This window comes from Lynx rufus, unplaced genomic scaffold (genome assembly GCF_022079265.1).
Source record: "Lynx rufus isolate CCGP_SWC_20201006 ecotype Redwood Valley unplaced genomic scaffold, mLynRuf1.p SCAF_7, whole genome shotgun sequence".
Classification (NCBI taxonomy): domain Eukaryota; kingdom Metazoa; phylum Chordata; class Mammalia; order Carnivora; family Felidae; genus Lynx; species Lynx rufus.
The window spans coordinates 66,894,846-66,911,992 of record NW_025814889.1 but is presented as its reverse complement, the minus strand read 5'-3'; positions in this window follow the sequence as shown (position 1 = coordinate 66,911,992).

Sequence of the window (17,147 nt, the reverse complement as noted above, 5' to 3'; positions counted from 1 at the left end):
GAGAATTATTGCATCCATATTCATCAGGGATATTGGCCTGTAGTTCTCTTTTTCTGCTGGGTCTCTGTCTGGTTTGGGAATCCAAGTAATGCTGGCTTCAGAGAATGAGTCTGGAAGTTTTCCTTCCCTTTCTGTTTTTTGGAACAGCTTGAGAAGGATAGGTATTATCTCTGCTTTAAATGTGTGGTAGAATTCCCCAGGGAAGCCGTCTGGTCCTGGACTCTTATTTGTTAAGAGATTTTTGATAACTGATTGAATTTCTTCACTGGTTATGGGTCAGTTCAAATTTTCTATTTCTTCCTGTTTGAGATTTGGAAGTGTGTGGGTGCTTAGGAATTTGTCCATTTCTTCCAGGTTGTCCAGTGTGTTGGCATATAATTTTTCATAGTATTCCCTGATAATTGCTTGTATTTCTGAGGGATTGGTTGTAATAATTCCATTTTCATTCATGACTGTATCTATTTGGGTCCTCTCTCATTTCTTTTTGAGAAGTCTGGCTAGAGGTTTATCAATTTTGTTTATTTTTTCAAAAAACCAACTCTTGGTTTTATTGATCTGCTCTGCTGTTTTTTAGATTCTGTATTGTTTATTTTTGCTCAGATCTTTAGTATTTCTCTTCTTCTGCTGGGTTTCGGGTGTCTTTGCTATTCTGCTTCTGTTTCCTTAAGTGTGCTGTTAGATTTTGTATTTGGGATTTTTCTTGTTTCTTGAGATAGGCCTGGATTGCAATGTATTTTCCTCTCAGGACTGTCTTCACTGCATCCCAAAGCATTGGATTGTTGTATTTTCATTTTCATTTGTTTCCATATTTAAAAAAAATATTTAGTTAATTATTTTTAACGTTTTTATTTATTATTGAGAGACAGACACAGAGTGTGAACAGGGGAGGGGTAGAGAGAGGGGGAAACATAGAATCTGAAGTAGGCTCCGGGCTCTGAGCTGTCAGCACAGAGCCTGACACGGGACTCAAACTCACAAACTGCGAGATTGTGACCTGAGCTGAAGTTGGTCGCTTAACCAACTGAGCCATCCAGGCACCCCTCCATATATTTTTAAATTTCTTCTCTAATTGCCTGTTGACCCATTCATTCTTTAGTAGGATGTTCTTTAACCTCCATGCTTTTGGAGGTTTTCTAGACATTTTCCTGTGGTTGATTGCATGTTCATAGCATTGTGGTCTGAAAGTGTACATGGTATGATGTCAATTCTTTTATACTTATTAAGGGCTGTTTTGTGACCCAGTATGTGATCTATCTTGGAGAATGTTCCATGTGCACTAGAGAAAAAAGTATATTCTGTCGCTTTGGGATGCAGAGTTCTAAATATATCTGTCAAGTCCGTCTGATCCAATATATCATTGAGGGCCCTTGTTTCTTTATTCATTCTCTGTCTAGATGTTCTATCCATTGATGTAAGGGGAGTATTAAAATCCCCTGCAATTACCACATAATATCAATAAGGTTGCTTATGTTTCTGATTTATTGTTTTATATATTTGGGGGCTCCCGAATTCGGTGCATAGACATTTATAATTGTTAGCTCTTCCTGATGGATAGACCCTGTAATTATTATATAATGCCCTTCTTCATCTCTTGTTACAGCCTTTAATTTAAAGTCTAGTTTGTCTGATATAAGTATGGCTACTCCAGCTTTCTTTTGACTTCCAGTGCATGATAGATAGTTCTTCATCCTCTCACTTTCAATCTGAAGGTGTCCTCTGGCCTAAAATGAGTCTCTTGTAGACAGCAAATAGATGGGTCTTGTTTTTTAATCCATTCTGATACCCTGTGTCTTTTGGTTGGAACATTTAGTCCATTTACATTCAGTGTTATTATAGAAAGATAGGGGTTTAGAGTCATTGTGTTATCTGTAGGTTTCATGCTTGTAGTGGTGTCTCTGGTACTTTGTGGTCCTTGCAACATTTCACTCACAGAGTCCCCCTTAGGATCTCTTGTAGGGCTGGTTTAGTGGTGATGAATTCCTTCAGTTTTTGTTTGTTTGGGAAAACCTTTATATCTCCTTCTCTTCTGGATGACAGACTTGCTGGGTAAAGGGTTTTGGCTGCATATTTTTTCTGTTCATCACATTGAAGATTCCCTGCCATTCCATTCTGGCCTGCCAAGTTTCAGTAGGTAGGTCTGCTACTACCCTTATGTGTCTACCTTTTTATGTTAAGGTCTGTTTATCCCTAGCTGCTTTCAGAATTCTGTCTTTATCCTTGTATTTTGCCAGTTTCACTATGATATGTTGTGCAGAAGATTGATTCAAGTTACGTCTGAAGGGGGTTCTCTGTGCCTCTTGTATTTCAATGCCTGTTTCCTTCCCCAGGTTGAGGAATTCTCAGCTATGATTTGCTCAAGTACACCTTTGGCCCCTTTCTCTCTTCTTCCTCTGGAATTCCTATGATACGGATACTGTTCCATTTGATTGCATCGCTTAGTTCTCTAATTCTCCCCTTGTACTCCTGGATTTTTTTCTCTCTCTTTTTGTCAGCTTCCTCTTTTTCCATAATTTTATCATCTAATTCACCTATTCTCCCCTCTGCTTCTTCAATCTGTGCTGTAGCCACCTCCATTTTATTTTGCAGCTCATTTATAGCATTTTTTAATTCATCATGACTATTTTTTAGTCCCTTGATCTCTGTAGCAATAGACTCTCTGGTGTCCTCTATGCTTGTTTCAAGCCCAGTGGTTAATTTATGACTATTTTTCTAAATTCTTGTTCTGTTATATTGCTTAAATCGGTTTTGATCAATTCATTAGCTGTCGCTACTTCCTGGAATTTTTTTTGAGGAGAATTCTTCCATTTTGTCATTTTAGCTAGTTTTCTATTCCTTATGTGTTTTAAAAGCTGTTGTATGCTCTGCACCTGCGAGTGTTGCTATATTAAAGGAGGGTCATATGCTGTCCATGGCCTGGCCCTTCAGGAGGTGTTTTTTCAGGGATTGTTACTTGCTGTCTGTTGTTGTGACTTTGGTTATTTTATTACCCTACTCAGTAATATTTTGGACCCTCCACCAGATTTGCTTTGATTTGTTTCTTGGAGTAGCCCTGTAAAGGAAAACAGATAGACAAACAGGAGACAAAAACATGCAAAGACACAAATAAATAACACAAACAAATAAAAACAAAAACCTAAAGACTAAAAACAAAAAAACAAAAACACCGACTACAAGTAAAGAAGAGGGTGGAAGCGGTGCTGATGGAAGAGCACATACAAAGAGAGAAACGATGGGGGGGGGTTTGGTGAGGGAGAGAATAAACGTTGATTAGGCAGAGACTAAAGGCTTAATCCAGAGAGAGGGAAAGGAAAATAAAGAAGGAGGTGGGGAAAACGAAATGAAGATAAAGTTACCCAGACTGAGAAACTATATGGCTTGATTATTTCAGAGAGAAAGGAGTTAAAGAAGGAGGTGTAGAACATGTATCAAGAAAATGGATTAAATATGTCTCTTTAGACAGACCAATAACCAGAGTAACCAGCCTAGGGGAGGGAAGAGATAAGGAGGAGAAATGGGGGGGGGACGGAGAATATATCTATATATCCAGAATTGACCTAGAGTTAATCCAGGCAATGCTGCATGGCTTGTAGGTAGCAGCTGTCCCCGTAGAGTCTGTGCCGCTCCAGTGGATATGCAGTTACCCAGTGCTAGGGGGCGTGGTTTGGTGTTTTCTGAGCCCACCTCTGCTATGGGCCCTGGGAGTGATCCCTGAGGACCTGCCTTGGTGGTGGTGGTGGCAGGGAGAGTGGGGGAAATGGTGATACCCCAGTCTCTTCTCCACGGAGTCGGACTGGTGGACTCAGTTTGAGTCGTCTTCACTGTGCCATGGGTGCAGATGTGGTAGTCCTTCTCTCTGCTAACTCCCCTGACCCTGCACTTGGCTAGGATTGCACTCTGGCACTGGGGAAGCGCCTCTCAGTGCAGCGATAAGTGGTCCCGGCTGGCTTTGTCTTTTCCCACAGCACTCCAGGGAAACGGCAGCATTTTCCTCCTGCAGACTGTGCCCTTGGCCAAGCCACTGCACCCCAGGGTGGGGTGGCAGACTAGGCATGTTCTGTGCTATCACACAGCCCTCCAGAGACGGAACCACTTTCTCCAGCTGTGGACTGAGACTCTGACCTACCATGGCACCTAGGCCTGGCTCCCCTCTTCCCCAGGTACACAGGCAGGGAGCTGGCCCCTGTCCGAAGAAAGCCCCATGGTTAGAGTTCGGATCCCTCTCAGTCTCAGTCCAAGGTCTTTCTCCTGTCCAGATAAGTCCTGTGCTTCCCTAGCTGCTCTTTATCCTTCCTTTGTCTCTCTACAGAGGGGGTCCCTCCCCTCCATGCCCATGCAGCCTTTTTTTTTTTATCTCCCCCAGTTCGCAGTTACCCACCTATCTTTTTTCCAGCTTTCCCATTTTCTTCCTAGTGGATTCAGTCTCTTTTCCTCCCAGGCTCTGGTGTTCAAAGTCCTTTGGCTTCTACACTTCTTTGAGAGACCTGGGAAGTATGGATTCCCCCTGCTTCTCCGCCATGTTGGCCTCCCACTCTATTTATTTTTTGGGAGAGTGCAAGCAGGGGAGGGGCAGAGAGAGGGGGAGAGAGGATCCAAAGCAGACTCCGTGCTGACATGCTGACAACAGTGAGCCCTGTGTGGGACTTGAACTCATGAACCTCCTCAAGATCATGACCTGAGCTGAAGTCAGATGCTCAGTCAACTGAACCACCCAGGCACTCCACTTTCTCCATTTGGATTGTCCTGGATTTTATGATTACCTAAATTCTCCAACTTTTTACCTGTGGTAAGATAGGAGGGGATCCCTGAGTGTTTACAGGGTCCAACTCTCTCACTCCTATTTCTTATTGAGTATTTCAGAAATACATTTCAGAACTGAACTGACTGTGTTCAGTTTAGTGCTTTAGTCTTTGATTATCCTCCAATTTTGTCAGCATAGAAGTATCATCTTCATGATAATGTTGTAGCCCCTCAAGCTCCTTGTCATGCTCCTTTGGTGTTTCCCTTGGTCAGAGCTCAAGGGTTTTGCCTCTAGCGTTCTTTGTTAAACTGAAGGACTTGACTTGGATTGATTCAAAACCTAAATTTAAAAAAATATAAAATCAATTACCTTTGGACAGTTGCTTCTCAATATCTTCTGCCAGAATTCCCGCCCCCCATATTGGTCATTAAAAGTCATCTTCTAAATCTTGATGTATCAAGATGCATACTAAATAAAATATGATCAGACTGCTTTTGTGGTCTATTATAATTTAATTGCAGAGTTTAACTGACTTTTGTTTATTCTTGTATTTTCTTTATATGTCAAATGCCTCATCTGTGTATGCTGTGCTGTACTGCTTGATAATAGGCTCTACATAATAGAAATCCATTATGTTCCTCAAAGGAAATTTAAAAGCTGTTCTCTAAGGAGGAGAGGGAAACCCAAGTAGGAATTCAATCTCTAAGAATCAGCATGTATGTTTTTTTCCAAAGAAAGAAAGAAGAAAATAAATAAAAGGTAGAAAACTAGACTTCGGAAGTGTAGTTTCATGCTGCTGCATAAAATGAAACCCATATGGGAGAAGACAGACTGTCAGTAATCCTATGGAGCAGATGGGATTTTGTTCTTTCAAGTGAAAAAAAACCTGCATCTTTATTCCCCAAATATCTTGAAGTTGAGGTAAGCAAGGTTTATTTTCACCATCATCATATTCTATTTCAGACTGGTATTTCTAACAATCGCTAGACATCAGCAGGAAACTCTTAAGGAAATTAGCATTAAATGCAAAAACTGTGTCATCCATGCCATAGGAAACACAGATATATTTAAAAAGTACATTTACTCTTGGTTTGCTCTTTTATTTCTTCAATTGATTTCCATTTTCTTTTCTCCTTTTTAACTGATTCAAAAATTCTTAAATAATGAAAAGCAATAAATTTTTGTTTGCCCCTGCCTACTATCCAAACATATACCTTGGGGGCAAAGTCTTTTCATAATTTCTGTTTTTATCTTTTGTTGATTACCTCAAAAAGAAAATATGATTACATCTCTGTTTTTACTTTATCAATAAATATTTATCAATTTAGATAAAAGTGTAAATTGATAACATGGATTGGTTTCCACTGTGAAAGTGGAGGCTTTGGCTCATTTATTCCCTTCTGTGTTTTTGTCTGGTGGTAGTATTTGTTTTAGTTCCTTAATTCCTTAACTTTCTAACTTTATTTTTTTGAGTTTATTTATTTTTGAGATAGATAGATAGATAGGTAGATAGATAGGTAGGTAGGTAGATAGATAGATAGATAGATAGATAGATAGATAGATAGGGAATCTCAAGCAGGCTCCATGCTCAAAATCACAAACTCTGAGATCATGACCTGAGCTGAAATCAAGGGTCAGATGATGCTTAACCAACTGAGCCACCCAGGTGCCCCAACTTTGTAACTTTTGATAGTAACTTTAACTCCCTTTCTCTTGTTCTATTTAACTTCCATAGGGTATCTTGATGCCCCACTAGGTAAGATGAAAACATTAGCATCCTCCTCCTTTTGTCCGATCTTCCTCCCTTCTTTATGATCTTCTTTGTGTCAAGTAGGATTTTGCTTTTATATTGTCAAGGTTATTATGATTTTCTTTCTGTTCAGAAGCCACACCCGAGTCTTGCATGTTTTGTCCTTATGTTAAATCCAACGCTGGACAATGATGCAGAAAATATTATTTTACAACAACAAAAATAAAATTCAATTCTTGAGTAGAGGTTGCTAAGAATTACTTCTCTTCTATTGCAAAGATGTGGTCCCAAGTATTTAAAATAATGCTGCATTTTAGTTTTGTTTTATATTTAAACCTTGACATTTTTGTAGTGCCTTTCCTCCCCCATTTTTGTGGTGTTTCTAAATGTTCTTTTTTCCTAGCATTTGTCTTTGCCATATACTTATTTGTATCTGGTTATATTTTATGGCAATTCTGTTTTTCCTTAGGGTCCTCCCTCTCAGCGCTCTCTTAATTCCCCTAGGTCTCTGGTCAGTTTGGGACTTTACCTCTCCAGCCTTCCCATTTATCTCCAGTTTTCCAGCATCCTTTGACTGTCTTTTCATTTATTGATTTAGAGTAAATCCTCAAGTAACTTTTTTTTTTAAGCTTATTTATTTTTGAGAGGAAGACAGAGCATGAGTGGGGGAGGGGCTGAGAGAGAGAAGGAGACAGAATCTGAACCAGGCTCCAGGCTCTGAGCTGTCAGCCCAGAGCGTGACTCAGGGCTTTAACTTGTGAACTGTGAGATCACGACCTGAGCTGAAGTTGGATGCTTAACCAACTGAGTCCCCCTGGCACCCCTCCTCAAGTAACTGTTTAAGAAAAGGTAGAGACAAAGTAAATTTTCTGAGAGTATTCTAACTATGGTTATCAGGTGCCATCACACTTGTTCATTAAATTGACTTGTTACAGAAGTTTTAGTTGAATATATTTTTTTCCTCAGAATTTTGGAAGTGTTGTCTTACTTTCTTCCTATCATATTTTATTGCTGACAGAAAATGTAATGTCCATTTAATTTTTGTCACTGGAAACAACTCGTATTTTCTTTGGATATTCACTTTGTCCTTGATGCTCAGAAATGTCTTTAAAATGTATTTGTATTCTTCCATTTCTATTTAGAGTCTATTTTAGTGTAACTATGTCTGTCTTCTTCAGTTCTGGATATTCTTATCTATTATTTCTTTGAAAAATACCTCTCCTTCATTTTGCTCTTCTCTTTTTGTGAGACTTCCTCAGAAAGTCCTAGTCTAGTGTTTGGAACTTCTTGGAAAATCCTATTTCTGTTTTCCTCATATATCTGTCACTTTGTCTTGTTGCTATGTGTCTTGGAAAATTTCTGGGACTCTATTTTCCAGGCTTTGTTTTTAATTTTTTACTTGTTACTTTGTGCAACTTATAGTATTCAGGAATCATTATCAGGATACTATAGTATATAGGATACAAAGACTAGAGACCACATTCTCATCTCTCTCCCTTTACAAACTGCACTGTGTAGGGACATTCCTTCTTGTACTCAGACTATGAAATATTAGGATTCCTGGTTCTATAAGAGGGAGGACATTTGTAGACAGTAGGAGAGGAGTCTACATTTATCCATTAATAAATTTAGCATCTCTCTGGAAGCATTACATAGCATATGCCATATCTTATACCCATTTTAAAATGACTTTCCTAAAGCCCAACAAACAAAATGATCATCATTCATCCATTTCTTTTTTAAGCAAGCTAGCCAAGTTTTTTCTGATTATGGCTTGTATTTGCTAAGCATTAAACTTTCTTTTAAAGACATTAAAATAGCGGCACCTGGATGGCTCAGTCGGTTAAGTGTCTGACTCTTGATTTCAGCTGAGGTCATGATCTCACGGTTCATGGGATCCAGCCCCGCATTGGGTTCCATGCTGACAGTGCAGAACCTGCTTGAGATTTCTCTTCTCTGCTTCTCTCTCTGCCCCTCCACCCCCTCAAATAAATAAGTAAACTTAAAAAAATAAGGGCATTAAGATATAAGAAAGGCTTTTATATTTGCCCATGATTATCATTTCCATTTCCCTTCATTCATTTATGTAGGTCCAAGTGTCCATCTGTCATCATTATCTTCTGTCTGAAGAACTTTCGTTAAAGTGTGTTGTAGTGCATGTCTGTTGACAAAGAATTCCCTTCGTTTTTGTTGTCCAAAAGAGACTTCATTTCACCTTTGTTTTTGAAATGTATTTTTGCGGAGTAAAGAATTTTAGGTCAAGGTGTTCTCTCTCCCTCCCTCCCCTTCATTATTTTAATTTTTTAATGTTTATTTATATTTGAGAGGGGGAGGGGCAGAGAGAGAGCGAGACACAGAATCCAAAGCAGACTCCAGACTTTGAGTGTCAGGACAGAGCCCGATGCACTTGAACCCATGAATAGCGAGAACATGACCTGAGCCAAAGCTGACCGGAGACAAAGTGGACACTCAACCAACTGAGCCACCCAGGTGCCCCAATCCCCTTCATTATTTTAAAGATGGTTTCTCCAGTGTACTCTGGGTTGCATGGCTGCTGGCCAGAAGTGTGCTATCATTCTTGGCTTTATTGTTATTCTTTTTTGTTCTCAAGCAGTTACTGAGGTTTTTATTTGTCACTACTTTCAACAACATACTACAATGTGCTGATATGTTTTTTTCTGATATGTTTTGTATGGGTTTCTTTGAATTTTTTTGTCACTGTGGGCTTATAATTTTCACCAAATTTGGAAAAAATTCCAGCCTTTTTTTCTTCAAGTATTTTTCTCCCCACCACTCTTTCTGGGACTCCAATTACACATATATTAGAGTGCTGTATTGCCTAATAGCTCATTGAGCCTCTCACCCCCTCCCTCCAGTTTTTTCTCTCTGTGCTTTAGTTTGGATAGTTTCTACTGACATGGCTTAAAGCTCACTGATCTTTTTACCTGCACTGCCTAATCTGCTTTAATTCCGTCCAGTGCATTTTCCACTTCAGATATTTCTTTCTGTATCTAGAAAAAACCTTTGGGCCTATTTCATAGCTTTCATTTCTCTTCTTATCATGCTTATGTTTTCCTTTACTTTTTTGAAAATCAGGATCATATAGTAGCCCTTTTAATATCCTTCTCTGCTAATTCCATTATTACTATAATTTCTGGATATATTTTTGTTGATGAATTCCCCCATTTTGGGGCCATTATTTTCTTACCTTATAATCATTTTTAAATCTAATGGTAGACATTGTGGGTTTTAAAGTCTTGATTGCTGTATTTTGTTGTATTCTATTAAATATGGTGTTGGCTTATTTTTCCCCTCTCATAACAATTTAAGTTAATTAGAATCGGTTACATCCTCTCAAGACTTTTAAGCTTTGTTAAGGTAAGTCCAGGGAAGTCTTTAGGGCCAGTTTAGCACCATTACTAAAGCTATATAGTTTTTAGGATTATGCCCAATGTGTGGTCCTGTACAGGCTTCCAGAAATGTTGTGTCTACTCTTTTTTAGTAATTCTTTCCCTGGCTTCAGGTAGTTTCTTCTTACACATACACTGGTCAGGTGAAGACCTGCCCCCACCCATCTACAGATCTCTAGGTCTCTTTCCTTGTAGTTCTCTCCTCTGTTTCATTGCCCACAACTTCTAGCTGCCCTCAGCTCTCTGAACTCTGATCTCTGGATCTTCAATTTGTAAGATTATTGGACTCTCAGTATCTTCCTTTTATTCCGTGGCATGTAAACTGACCCTCACCAGTAAATTGATGCAGTTGTAGGGCTTAACCTTGTAGGTTTACTTTCTCTGAGGGATCACTGTCCTGGGCTGCCTGTTTCACATGTCTGAAAACTGTTTTTCATATATGGAGTCTGTTTCCTGATTGTTCTGTGTGGGGCCCTTTGATCTCTGTACTTTCACCATGGCCAGAGCAGAGGATCTTTACTCCCCCTTCTTAAATTTACTGTGGACAATAAAGATTGTGTTTTATCCCCAATTTTTATTTCAAGCCAAACCTGCCAACAACCCAGTTAGAAATTGATGCTGCTCTTTACGCAGACTTCTAGGAAGTCCTTGATACTTTACACAATTGATGGATAGTGCAGTTGTCTTCAAGCATACGGTTACCCTGAACCAGAAACATTCAAACCTGCCTAGAAAGACTGCCGTGTGACAGTCACATGTTCCATTTGTGTTATTGTTAGTTCAAAGAAGAGCCTGTGGATACCATTAGATTTCCCTCTCAGAAATGTACGGATGAGCATCCCCATCTAGGAGCCTGTCAAGAAACCTGTACAGTGAGCGCCAGGGTCATACAGGGCTGGCCCACAGGTCTCAGGGCTTTCCAACAGATGACCAAAATGACTGCCCATAAGGGCCAGCCCCATGAGACTGCAAACAAACTGTTTTCAGAATTTTTATAAATAACTTTTCCTTGTAACATTTTTGGCTTCAGCCTCAGTGTTGTATTCATATAATTTTGTTTTACTTTGTATTTTTATTTGTTATGATCACTCAAAGCAAAAAAAAAAAAAAAGAAAGAAAGAAAAAAAAGTGTTTTTTCCCTCCACTCTATCATTTTTATATCTTTTTTTTTTTAATTTTTTTTTTCAACGTTTTTTATTTATTTTTGGGACAGAGAGACACAGAGCATGAACGGGGGAGGGGCAGAGAGAGAGGGAGACACAGAATCGGAAACAGGCTCCAGGCTCCAAGCCATCAGCCCAGAGCCTGATGCGGGGCTCGAACTCACAGACCGCGAGATTATGACCTGGCTGAAGTCGGACGCTTAACCGACTGCGCCACCCAGGCGCCCCTCATTTTTATATCTTTAATCATTTGATCAAAACTCAACAGTTGAAGAGAAAGGTCCAACTATTTTTTTCTCCATCAGTTGTAACATCCCCTGCCTGATATCCAGATATGCTTATCACTTTATATGGTGAGGTGTTTCATTGCAAACCAGAAACAAATACAAATACTATTATGGAAAAAAAAATCTAGCATCTGGGTAGCTCAGTCAGTTAAGTGTCTGACTTCGGCTCGGATCATGATTTCACAGTTCGTGGGTTCGAGCCCCACATTGGGTTCTGTGCTGACAGCTTGGAGCCTGGAGCTGCTTCAGATTCTGTCTCCCTCTCTCTCTACCCCTCTCCTGCTCACGCCCTGTCTCTCTGTCTCTCAAAAATAAATAAACATTAAAAAAATTGTGAAAATCTAGCTTTCAAAGATTGACAGATACATAAAATTAATAGAAACAATAAATGCTATCTGATTTATAAGTCTGGTATTCATTTAAGGAATCTCATAGAAGAATAAATATTTTTCCTTTGTAATATATTTGACATTTGATTCATTTGGGGCGATATGATTCACCTATAGGGGCCTAGCAAAGACTCCAAACAGCATCCATACCTGCCACTGGCACGTTAAGCATCATTGGATCTACTGGCTCATATGGCTGAGTAGCAGAGAATCTTGCATGGTAGCCTGGACCTGTTGTAGAGCCTTTTCTTGTTCAGGCCTCATTTAAAACTGACAGCTTTGGGGCGTCTGGGTGGCTCATTCAGTTGAGCTTCTGACTTCAGATCAGGTCATGATCTCACGTTCCATGAGTTCGAGCCTCACGTTGAGCTCTTTGCTGACAGCTTGGAGCCTGGAGCCTGCTTCAGATTCGGTGTTCCCCTCTCTCTCTGACCCTCCCCCGTTCATGCACTGTCTCTCTCTGTCTCAAAAATAGATAAACATTAAAAAAAATTTTTTTTTAAACTGACAGCTTTTCAGGTCATTCAGTAACCAAATCTTGTTTAGAAATAATCACTCTTTGATTGCGTTGCCAAAAAAAAAAAAAATAGTATGAGGACAGATTCTGCTTTAAAAATGCATATAATCAGTGGTCTTGGTAATTTTCATAGAGATAATGCTTATTAATGGCAAGCTTTAATTGTCATAGTACTCATTGACTACCTCTTAATTTCTTGTTCTAAAGTTAAATACAATTCTCATTTTGCTGAACAACAAATTGAGAGTCTTGTCATATCAATGAATTCAAAATACACCTTTATCATTTGTTTTAGATTTATATTTTAATTTATTCCTATAATAAATTTATATTTTATAATAAAATTTTTATTTTAATTTATTATTTTATATTTTAATGATCATTATGTTTTAATGATTAATATTTCAGTGATTTGAAATTTCATTTAAAATTTCTTCTTTCAGTTGCAGCTGCTGACCCCATATAAGAGGTGAGGTTTTTTTTTTTTCATTTCCTTTTTGTTAATTGAAAAATAATTGGCATACAATATTGTCTTATTTCCAGGTATACAATACGATGATTTAATATTTATATACGTTACAAAATGGTCACTGCAATAAGTCTAGTCACCATCTGTCACCATACAAACTCATTAAAATATTATTGACTATATTCTCTATGCTGTACATTACATCCCCATGTCTGTCTTACTTTATAATCGGAAGATTGTACGTCTTAATCCTCTTCACTTATTTCATACATCCTGTCATCCCCTCCTCTCTGGGAACCATCAGTCTGTTCTCTTTGTATGTGAGTCTGTTTCTGTTTTGTTTGTTAATTTTTAAAAAAATTTCACCTGTAAGTGAAGTCATACAGTATTTGTCTTTCTCTGTCTGACTTATTTTAGTTATCATAACACCCTCTAGGTTCATCCATGTTGTCACAAATGGCAAGATTTCATTCTTTTTTAGGGATGAGTAATATTCCAGTGTGTGTGTGTGTGTGTGTGTGTGTGTGTGTCTATTCAGATCCTCTGCTCATTTTTTAACTGGATTATTTGTTTTTTTGACATTGACTTTTATGAGTTCTTTATATATTTTTCATGTTAACCCCTTATCAGATATATCATTTACCAATGTTTTCTCTGATTCATTAGGTTGCCTTTTCATTGTATTGATGATTTCCTTTATTGTGCAGAGCTTTTTAGTTTGATGTAGTTCCGTTTGTTTCTTTTTGCCTTTGTTGTCCTTGTCTGATGAGACGGATCCAAAAAAATGTTGCTAAGAAAAATGTCAAAGAGCTTACTGCCTATGTTTTCTCCTAGGAGTTTTATGGTTTCTAGTCTTATATTTAATTCTTTAAATCCATTTTGAGTTTATTTTTGTATATGGTATAATAAAGTGGTCCAGTTACTTTCTTTTTCATGTAGTTGCCCAGTTTTCCCAACACCATTTATTGAAGAGACTGTCTTCTTCCCATTGTATGTTTTTGCCTCTTTTGTCATAGATTAATTGACCATATAAATGTGGGTTTATTTCTGGAGTCTCTGTACTGTTCCATTGGTCTATGTATTTTTTTGTGCCAGAAAACAAGTTCTTAAATGGTTGATTCCATCAACGAGAATTGGAAGTAATAACTGAAGAATAATGTTGCACATTTAAATTATTCTTTCTTTAAAATATCTACCTTTTTAAGTTCTTAATTTGACCATTGGCTGTGTCATATGTCTGGAGAAACATATTATCAGAAAAGAAGAACTATTAAAATATGCATTTTATTTTTCAATTAGGTTAAGTCAGTAGAACTTTTCAATTAGTTCTATATATGCAGATGGTTTGGGTTGTGGTGATTTTTCTTTCTAAAATCTTAGTTAAAATGAGTGTGTTAATAATTTTCACTGATACTTGAGAAACTTAAGTGGATATTTTACCCCATATTACTAAATATCCTAACATCCAAAAGTTATCAGAATAATAATATCACTAATATATAAAAGGCTAAGTTAATATTGTTCATTCTGTATTGCTTTTTATAATGTATTATCCATTCATTTGTTCATTCTTTTTTTTTATTCATCTATGCCTCATTTATTGCCTGCCTACATTGTTATTAACCTGAGCCAAGGAAAATATGTTATTTAAGAGAACTGACATAATTTCCCAAATTTCAGTTTCTCCTAGGATGGTCAGATAAAATATAAGATCTCCCATTAAATTTGAATTTCAAATAAACAACAAATAACTTTTTGGTATAAATATTTCCCCAAATATTACATAGAACATATTTATTCTAAAAAAATGTTGTTTATGTAAAATTCAGATTTAACTCACTATTTTGTATTTTTATTTGCTAGTTCTGGCAGCCATCGCTGGTCTGATTATTTAGGTCATCCACAGCTTTGAGGGAAGGATAGCATCTGAGAGGCAGTCAGCACAGTGACTTCCAGTTTGGATCAAGCCAGATTCAGATTCCAGTAATGTCTTGGAGATTTTGAGTTATGGTAACTTGAGGGAAATTATTATTTTTTCATATATATCAAAAGTGAAAATAAAGATCTTTTTATAGCGTTGTTGTAATGGTAAAATGATATAAATTATAAGAAGCTCATCCCAGTGAATTCAATAAATGATGATTCTGTTATGGTGGTTTTAGGCTCATGATTTGAATCTACTGAAACACATACATATGTATCTGTATGTATATAAAAAAGCAAGCCTAAAAAATGTTTAATAATTGCATCTTTGTTTTCCTCTCTGGTTTTTCTCTTGGCAAAGTTCTTGCTTGCACTCTTATTCCCCTGGAGCTTACCCCCAAACTGTATGTTAAGCTCCAGTTTAACAATTTTAGTCCAACATTTTCAACTCCTTATTGGATATCTTTCAGGATTTTTTGAACAAGGATTTTAGACTCATCAGATCTATTTACCAAGCTCTAGTTACCATAATTCCCCCCAAAGAACCTATTCCTTATTAAATTTATAGCTTGTTATTTCCATTTACATATCTTCTACTCCAGCAAAACTAATCAATCTGCAGTACATGTTCTGTCCTTCCAGAATTGTTTCATCTTTATAATTCACTTTAACTCCAACTTTTCCATTAAATGTTTCCCCGTCTGCTCAGTTGGAAGTTATCTCTCCCCCCATTGAACTCACATGTACTTTACATATGTCTTCATTATGGCTCATCATTTTGTATTACATTTATTGAACTGTTTGTGTCTCCACTCAGTCTATAAGCTCTCTATGGGACAGAATCTGTTAATTTAATCCTTTTATCCACAAAGAGGCTAACAGAGTATCTTTTACATTGTAGATATTTAATAGATTTTTTAAAGGTTTATTTTTTTTCATTTTAGAGAGAAGGAGAGGAAGGGGAAGGGCAGACGGAGAAAGAGAGAGAGAATCTGAACATGGAGCCTGACCCAGGTCTCTATCCCACAACCCAGGGATCATGACCTGAGCCGAAATCAGGAGTCAGTCGTTCAACCATCTAACTTACCCAGGTGCCCCTTAATAGATGTTTTTTTTTAGTAAACATGTAGCTATCATCAGACACTCATTTAAGAGATGCTAAATAACACAGACAATAACTGAGATGCAAGATGTGGAAACTCCAAGGTTAAAAATGAACAAATATAGGAAAGTGAACAGGAGTACTATCTGTGACACCTTTTCTTCCCTGTCTCCCCTTGGGTTGAGATAGGAAATCTGGCAATGTCTTTAATTGTGGCCACTTTTTCCACAGAGATATCTGAAGCAGAGAGAAAATTTGGAACTTTATTCTTTGGGCTTAACAGAAGCCGAGGAACTAATAATGGAGGGGAGGCCTCAGCAGAAAACCTGGATTGCATGGCACCTACAACTGCTTAAGTGGCACCTACAACTAGTAAGTGCCACCATACTGCTTTCTCAGTTGAATTTCCACCTCCTTAATTCTTTTCAATTGCTCAGGACCAATTAGTTTTGTAGATCAGGTCAGTATAACAACAAAAGACACCCGCCTGCTTTCCCCAGTGATACAGGTTTCCTTCTGTAATAGCCACCTTCTTCCTTTGCTTGGCTATTATAGATAGCTGGAAAGACAGCCTAATACTGCATACTCTGTGACTCACAGTAGGGCATGTTTGCATCATCAGCTTTATGAACCTTGCTTTCCCCACTGCTGAATTTAGAAAGTCACTCTTTATAGAGAAAAGAGAAATATCCCTTCCCAACAGGGATTACCAGTTATTGACTTAGATTTTACTTGATATTTGTGTCCTTCGGTCTCCATGGCAGCCAGCACTTTGATGTAGAACCTATAGTCAACAAAAAACCCTTCATTTGTAGCAGAAACATTTTTTTATTGAAAAACTAGAATTTTTCAAGAGTGATTCAATATTTCAACAGAAGTGTGGGTTTAAAGCAGAGCTATAAAACTATTATGCCACAGTGCAGGTAGAAATTATAAGCTATATGTTATTATTGATTAAATTTATTTCTCCCTAGTTCTAAAGTTCAAGATGATTCACTTGATGTTTGAATTGGGTTTCTAGTACACACTGGAGATAGAAGCCTTTGTATTGCTCAGCTGTCATGTTAGAGTCTTAGAATCATAAGAGAATTGGGGTTGGGGGCACCTGGGTGGCTCAGTTTGTTGAGCATCTGACTTCAGCTCAGGTCATGATGTCATGGTTCATGGGATCAAGCCCCGTGTCGGGCTCTGTGCTGACAGCTCTGAGCCTGGAGCCTGCTTCAAATTCTGAATCTCCCTCTCTCTCTGCCCCTATCCCACTCACACTCTGTCTCTCTCTCTCTCTCTCTCTCTCTCTCTCTCTCTTCTTTCTCTGTCTCTGTCTCTCTCTCTCTCTCAAAAAAAAAAACATTAAAAAAAAAAGAATTGGGGTTGGAGAACTCCCTTTAGAGTTCATACA